At 42.5% G+C, this 8155-nt stretch overlaps 1 protein-coding gene across 1 annotated transcript in view; it reads left to right on the forward strand.

Moving 5' to 3' along the window:
* Positions 1-8155, forward strand: part of LOC111950969 (pro-neuregulin-2, membrane-bound isoform-like) — a 110476-nt gene that overhangs the window by 20575 nt on the left and 81746 nt on the right. The gene's annotated exons all lie outside the window — the stretch shown is intronic.

Below are 8155 nucleotides of genomic sequence, written 5' to 3' on the forward strand. Positions count from 1 at the left end.
GTGTGTGTGTGTGTGTGTGTGTGTGTGTGTGTGTGTGTGTGTGTGTGTGGTGTGTGGTGTGTTGTGTGGTGTGTGTGGGTGTGTGTGTGTGTGTGTGTTGTGTGTGTGTGTGTAAGTCTGCGCGTCGTGTGCATGCGTGCGTGCTTAAAAGTTGTGTATTGGGTATGCGCGTTTACTCGGTAAACCTTTTTTTTGTTTTGGATGTGTACCTGTAGCTCTGACAGAGCACTGATAGAGGGGTCAGTGAATGTCCAGTGATTTGTCAGAAAGAGGTGAGGGTGCCTTCCCTAACAGGGTAGGTGTGGCTTGGGCCTGCAGACCGTCAAACCCCCAGAGAGGCAGATGGGTAGGCGAGGCTGGGGCGTAAACCTCTAGTCAGTGATATCATCTGTGTCTTATCACTAGTTACAGTAAGGTGTAGCACCCTGTCACCAAGAAGATAGTAAACAAACAAACATTTGACCAACTGGGGACATTTTGTTGGTCCCCACAAGGTSAAATGCTATTTCTAGGGGGTTTTGGGTTAAGGTTAGAATTACTGTTAGGGTTAGAATTAGATTTAGGGTTAGGAGCTAGGGTTAGGCTTTTAGGTTAGGGTTAGGGTAAGGGTACGGGTTAGTTGTTAAGGAAAATAGGATTTTGAATGGGATGAATTGTATGTCCGAACAAGGTCAGCTGCGCAAGAATCTGTGTCTCTGTGTGTGTTTGTGTGTGGATGCTCTGTTGCCCTGTTATTGCAGTAGCACGCCCTATTGGCTGCTGTGTTGCTATGCCCATCTCTTCTCTTACAGCCCAGTCTCTGTCACTAGACGAGTCAGCCGCTGGGCCATAAGAGGGAGACATGTCTTCATCAATCAATCCAYCATTAGATCAATCAATTAATAGATCAATCAGTCCATTTTCATTTATTATAGAGCCATTTCCAGGAGATGGAGAGGGCTAGTGGTATGATGTAGTTATAAAGACTGAACTGACAGATGGAAGATGGGATGGAGGCAGAGAGCCGAGTGAGCCAAGAGACTAAAGAGCTGAAATCTCATTTTCTTGCTGGCCTTGAAAGTGGAGCATGCCCAGTGCTGGTGTTTGTCGTCTCTCCTCTCCCCCACTCAGAGATGGTGCTGCTGCAGTGTTTCCCAGCAGGCTCAGCACAGCCCAGCCAAGGCTCCCTCTCTCCTCCTCTCCGTCCTCTCCTTCATGGACAGCTGTGTTATGAAGTGGTGCAGTTGTCAGACTACAACCGCCCAATAGGTCTCTCTCTTTCCCTTCCTCTCTCCTTCCCTGTCCCTGTATCTCTCGCATACACATTCTCTCTCCGCTCTCCATTCTGCTGGTTTCTCACACACTCGCTCCCTTCCTTCTCTCACTCCCCTTCTCTCTAGCCTCTCCGAGTGTGGTTTCCATGGTGACAGCTGTGTGCTGCGGAAACGTCAAAGAGCCGAATCCACCCAGGAACGTTTCCTAATTAAACACTTAAATACTCTCTCCTTCTCTAGCTCGCTTGCTCTTTCTCTCTCGCGCTCCTTCTCTCTTTCTCGCTCCCTCTTTGCTCATCTCTCTCGCTCTCTTTCTGTCTCTCTTGCTCTCCCACTCTCTCACTCACTCTTCACCTCTCTCCTGAAGCGCACACTTTTTGCTCCCCTCACTAAATGCCCATGCTAGATTGGAATCCATTCACCAGTTTGCAGCATAATAAATGGAGGAGTCAATTTGGTCTGGGTTGTCTTTCCGTCTCTATCATGTCAGCTGTTGCTCAGCAGCTCAGAATCTGAGCTGACCTTGGTGAAACTGACCTTGGGAGAAATAGCCCTTTCCTTTCCTGAGGCCTCCAGATGTCAGTCACATTGATTTGTGTTGTGTGTGTGTGTCTCCCCTGCAGGGCTGCTTTGCCAGCATTCTGACAGACAGCAGCTCTTCTTTTCCAACCTGGTCTCAGAGCATTTCGTATTATTCTGGATGTAAATCTGCGACAATCCATTTAGCATGATATGTTACGTTTCGTATAAATATCTGTCAATTTAAACTAGAGAGATCTGGGGGGGTTTTGCACTGGATGCATCTCAATCCACCACATCTGCCTATGTCCCACTTCCGCATCTGCGGTGAAAGGTTTGTCAGACCATGAGACATCCCGAAAATCGGACTTCTCACAAAATTGTCGGAAGTTTACATACACTTTAGCCAAATACATTTAAACTCAGTTTTTCACAATTCCTGACATTTAATCAGAGTAAAAAWTCYCTGGCTTAGGTCAGTTAGGATCACCACTTTATTTTAAGMATGTGAAATGTCAGAATAATAGTAGAGTGGGTGAATTTTGGCCCATTCCTCCTGACAGAGCTGGTGTAACTGAGTCAGGTTTGTAGGCCTTCTTGCTTGCACACGCTTTTTCAGTTCTGCCCACAGATTTTCTATAGGATTGAGGTCAGGGCTTTGTGATGGCCACTCCAATACCTTAACTTTGTTGTTCTTAAGCCATTTTGCCACAAATTTGAAAGTATGCTTGGGGTCATTGTCCATTTGGAAGACCCATTTGCGACCAAGCTTTAACTTACTTCTGACTGATGTCTTGAGATGTTGCTTCAATATATCCACATAATTTTCCTCCCTCATGATGCCATCTATTTTGTGAAGTGCACCAGTCCCTCCTGCAACAAAGCACCCCCACAACATGATGCTGCACCCTGTGCTTCACGGTTGGGATGGTGTTCTTCGGCTTGCAAGCCTCCCCCTTTTTCCATGATGTCAAGCAAAGAGGCACTGAGTTTGAAGGTAGGCCTTGAAATGCATCCACAGGTAACCTCAATTGACTCAAATGATGTCAATTAGCCTATTAGAAGCTTCTAAAGCCATTACAAATTTTCTGGAATTTTCTAAGCTGTTTAAGACACAGTTCAACTTAGTGTTTGTAAACTTCTGACTTCAACTGTACATGTTGTTTGCACTAGGACTCCCACCGGCCAAGACTCGTCTGAACGGTCCCCGGTACCAGTTGAAAAAATGAATAGAGGTATATATGGAGACCGTTCCTGCCCAAAAATAAGGACTTAAATACATGTAAAAAAATAAAAATATCCTGAACTTTCTTATATCTCTAGATATAGAACAGACACTTCAGAACAAACTTCCTTGAGATACATTTTGGGGACTGTAGTTCCATCTATTGTATTCAATGCGTTTGTATGGGCTAATAGCAATAAGACCAAATACACATTTTCATCAAACGATTGTTTAAAAAAAAAATATATATATATATATTTTTAAACCTGCATTTTATTTAAAAGAAATTCATGTTAGCATGCAATATTAACTAGGGAAATTGTCACTTTCTTGCAGTTTGGTACGCCTGGCTCGTGCAAACTGTGTGAAGACAGTTTGCAAATAATATATATTTTGAAAAATCGGCTGATTAATCGGTATCTGCTTTTTTTGGTCCTCCAATAATCAGTATCGGCGTTGAAAAATCATAATCGGTCAACCTCTAAGTAACACATATGGAATCATGTAGTAACCAAGAAAAGTGTAAAACATATCAAAATTATTTTAGATTTTAGATTCTTCAAAGTAGCCACTCTTTACCTTGATGACAGCTTTGCAGACTTTTGGCATTCTCTCAACCAGCTTCACCTGGAATGCTTTTCCAACAGCCTTGAAGGAGTTCCCACATATGCTGAGCACTTGTTGGCTGCTTTTTCTTCACTCTGCGGTCCAACTCATCCCAACCATCTCTATTGGTTGAGGTCAGGTGATTGTGCGAGGCCAGGTCATCTGATGCAGCACCCCATCACTCTCGTTTTTGGTCAAATAGCCCTTACCAAGCCTGGAGTTGTGTTGGGTCACTGTCCTGTTGAAAAACAAATGATAGTCCCACTAAGCACACAACTAGATGGGATGGCATATCGCTGCAGAATGCTGGGGTAGCCATGTTGGTTAAGTGGTTCCTTGAATTCTAAATAAATCACAGACAGTGTCACCAGCAAAGCACCCCCACACCATCACCCATCCTTCTCCATGCTTCACATTGGAACCACACATGCGGAGGTGATCCTTTCACCTCTCAAATTTGGACTCATTAGACAAAGGACAGATTCCATCAGTTTAATGTCCATTGCTCGTGTTTTTGGCCAAATCAAGTCTCTTATTATTATTGGTGTCCTTAGTAGTAGTTTCTTTGCAGCAATTACACCATGAAGGCCTGATTCATGCAGTCTCCTCTGAACAGTTTGATGTTAGATGTGTCTGTTACTTGAACTCTGTGAAGCATTTATTTGGGCTGCAATTTCTGAGACTGGTAACTCTAATGAACTCATCCTCTGCAGCAGAGCTAACTCTGGGTCTTCCTTTCCTGTGGCGATCCTCATGAGAGCCAGTTTCATCATAGTGCTTGATGGTTTTTTGCGACTGCACTTGAAGAAACTTTAATATTGCTTGAAATTATCCGAATTGACTGACCATCATGTCTTAATGTAATGATGGACTATCAATTCTCTTTGCTTATTTGAGCTGTTCTTGCCATAATATGGGACTTGGTCTTCTACAAAATAGGGCTATCTTCTGTATACCACCCCTATCTTGTCACAACACAACTGATTGGCTCAAAAGCATTAAGGAAAGAATTCCACAAATGTACTTTTAACAAGGCACACCTGTAATTGAAATGCATTCCAGGTGACTACTTCATGAAGCTGGTTGAGAGAATGCCCAGAGTGTGCAAAGCTGTCATCAAGGGTGGCTAATTTGAAGAATCTCAAATATATAACGTATCTTGATTTGTTTACACTTTTTTTGGTTACTAAATGATTCCAAATGTGTTATTTCATAGTTTTGATGTCTTCACTATTATTCTACAATGTAGAAATAAGGTTAAACCCTGGAATGAGTAGCTGTATTCAAACTCGCACCTTTGTTTGCCGAATGTTTGTGTTATAACACTAACCATCCAACCGACCAACCTTTTTGGCAGTCAATGACCAAAAGCGCCCTCTTTGGCCTCATGGGTGGAATGTTATAGCCTGGTTCTCTCTAGGTTTCTTCCTAGGTTTTGGCCTTTCTAGGGAGTTTTCCTAGCCACCGTGCTTCTACACCTGCATTACTAGCTGTTTGGGTTTTAGGCTGGGTGTCTGTACAGCACTTCGAGATATTAGTCTGATGTACGAAGGGCTATATAAAATAAAATTGATTGAATGTTATTCATATTTTTAATAATTTCATAATTAATAAAGATTATTTAAAAAACGGACCCATCCAAAATTTTGTCAAACTATTATATTTCAGCCTTCTGTGATGTACATAAAGTGTAATATTGGGATGCAGACTCAAAATAGAATACATTTTAATCTTCTTTTTTTTAAGCCATAACCTTGTGTGTGAGGTGTATACTTTTGTTTCAAATTAGATTTGTTTAGACTACCAATAATCACTCTGTGTGACTCTGATTTAGCCTACTGCAGTAAACGTTTAAAGTAACCATGTGTCTTATGTAACCATACAAACGTAACATTTAATACTAATTTGAGTGTCCCGGATTTACATTTACTATGTTAGTCTAGCCTATGAGACCAGCTGCCTCTCCCACCTCATTCAACCTCACTGTGTCATTCACAGCTGCACAGATACAGGGACACCATCGCATCCCCAGACTGTTAGGGACATGGAGAATATATGCCCTGTGTCAGTCTAAGGCTGAAATTCAAAAGGCTGGCTGATCCAGGTTGTAGAATGGTAATTACATAGTTACCTGCCTGTGTAGTTCGGTGGTTTAACAAGACCATGTCTCAGTGTATGGTCATCTAAGCAAGCAGATAAATATATTGTTCCAAGGTGGCTAAGAAGCAGCTAGGACTGTTTTATTCTGATAACGGACTGTTTGCTTGTCAAGCCTGTGTCTTACACTGCTTTACTGATCCTTTACATACTCCTCTCTATCTTTTATATTTTTCCCACCCCTACCTCTCTTTGCGGTGTCCTCTCCCACTGCTGCCCTTTGCTTCCCCTCTCAAAGTCAAGTCAACAGACAAGTGTTAAAAGCAGGGACTAGTCCCCATTCTGCACCCCCACAACCCCACACACTTTGCTTGCAGAAAAGCAGACAGATGTAACACCTGTGATGGTGTTTTTAAACCATTAGGTCTTGAAAGATAAACCAGTGTGCTTGTGAAAGGGTAAAAGTGCTGATGAGCGGCGTGCTGTCTGTGTGACGATGTGCAGGTATAGGAAAGAGGGGCCCTGAAAGGAGGGCTCCGCAGCTTCATCATACAAGACACTATCTGTCTGATCTGAGAGCAGAGCAGGCTGCAGGAGGGGCTGTGGGGATGGGGATGGGTGTTGGGGCTGGATGTTGGCCCAGGATGCGCGTCAGAGATGGGGGTCTTGCAGGGTTTATGAGCGGGACATCCAGGGAATCCAAGCCAGAACTTTTGGGGTTCGAGCCAGATTAATTCTATTTACTCTTAATATCAGGCACCCCCCCACCCGCCCTCTCTCTCGGCCCCGCCACCAGAGCCCGATCCCAGGACTGCCTCGAGGCCTGACTGTTGAGAAACAACAGATGCTTCCTAATGGAGTAGAAAAGAGGGTCAGAGTATTCTGTGTGCCTGTGTTTTTATTTTTATGTTTAGGGGGTGGATCAGCGTGATATTGCAGATAGATTGTGGCTTCTATTATGTAATTGTCGGCATTATTTCCAATCCCCCATATATATATTTCAAAAATATTTTTGTCCTTCTTTATTAATTGATCCTAATCCTCCACCCCCCCTAATTGGGAGTCAATAATTGACAACAATATTGAGGCTTCTACTTCCAGCTTATACATATATACATTTTACGGACAAGTATATTTTACATTAGTTATCTTTTTTTGTTTTTAGGCCCAACCTTCAGCTATCCTCAACCCCTCCCATCTTCCTTTGAAAAATACGTTCTGAACCTTTCTATTCTCATAGTTTCTACAGATTGTAAATGAAAGATGATATTTTTACAAAAACTTATTATATATTGATCAATGGACTATGGCTTTTCAGATCACCCAGCAGTGCTGTTTGCAGAGTTAGCTCCAGGTAAAGTTACAATTCTTCAGCCATTTCTGAACCTGCAACCAAAACAAGCTACATATGGGCATTACAAAACAACAGATCAATGGTTCTGTCTCTTTGCAGCAACATTTGTATCCCACATAACATAACAGTCTATTGGTTGCAATAATTTCGTATAATTATTTAAATTGAAAAAAAACGTACGTTTTGAATCCAGCGTTGTTTTAAGTATCAGTTCATAAACCATGTGCCATGGAATCGGTACATCAAAATCTCCTCCCAACTATTTTGCAACCTGTATGGCGCAGTGTCAATTTTTGGGTCCTGATATACTTTTTTATTTATCACAGTTTTCTTGAACCAATTTGGTCATCAATGTAGGCCGACAGACAAGTTCCTTACCTTCTTCCCCTCCACTTGCCTCTTCAATTTTGCTGTAATTTTGAATAGAGCAGACATTTCCATATACAGTGCATTTGGAAAGTATTCAGACCCTTAACGCGTTACAGCCTTAATTTTTTTTTAATTCACCATCAATCTACACACAATACCCCAAAATGACAAAGCGAAAAGAGGTTGTTAGACATTTTTGCAAATTTATAAATAAAAAAACACAAATGCCTTATTTACATAAGTTTTCAGACCTTTGCTAGGAGACACGAAAATTGAGCTCAGGTGCATCCTGTTTCCATTGATCATCCTTGAGATGTTTTTCTACAACTTGGAGTCCACCTGTGGTAAATTCAATTGATTGGCCATGATTTGGAAAGGCACACCCTGTCTATATAAGGTTCCACAGTTGATAGTGCACGTCAGAGCAAAAACCAAGCCATGAGGTCGAAAAAGAATTGTCCGTAGAGCTCCGAGACAGGATTGTGTCGAGGCACGGATCTGGGAAAGGGTACCAAAACATTTCTCCAGCCTTGAAGGTCCCCAAAAACACAGTGGCCTCCATCATTCTTAAATGAAAAAGACTCTTTCCTAGACCTGACTGCCCGGCCAAACTGATCAATCAGGGGAGAAGGGCCTTGGTCAGGGAGGTGACCAAGGATCCGATGGTCACTCTGACAGATCTCCAGAGTTCCTCTGTGGAGATGGAGAACCTTCCAGAAGGACAACCATCTT

This window comes from Salvelinus sp. IW2-2015, linkage group LG23, assembly GCF_002910315.2.
Source record: "Salvelinus sp. IW2-2015 linkage group LG23, ASM291031v2, whole genome shotgun sequence".
Taxonomy (NCBI): domain Eukaryota; kingdom Metazoa; phylum Chordata; class Actinopteri; order Salmoniformes; family Salmonidae; genus Salvelinus; species Salvelinus sp. IW2-2015.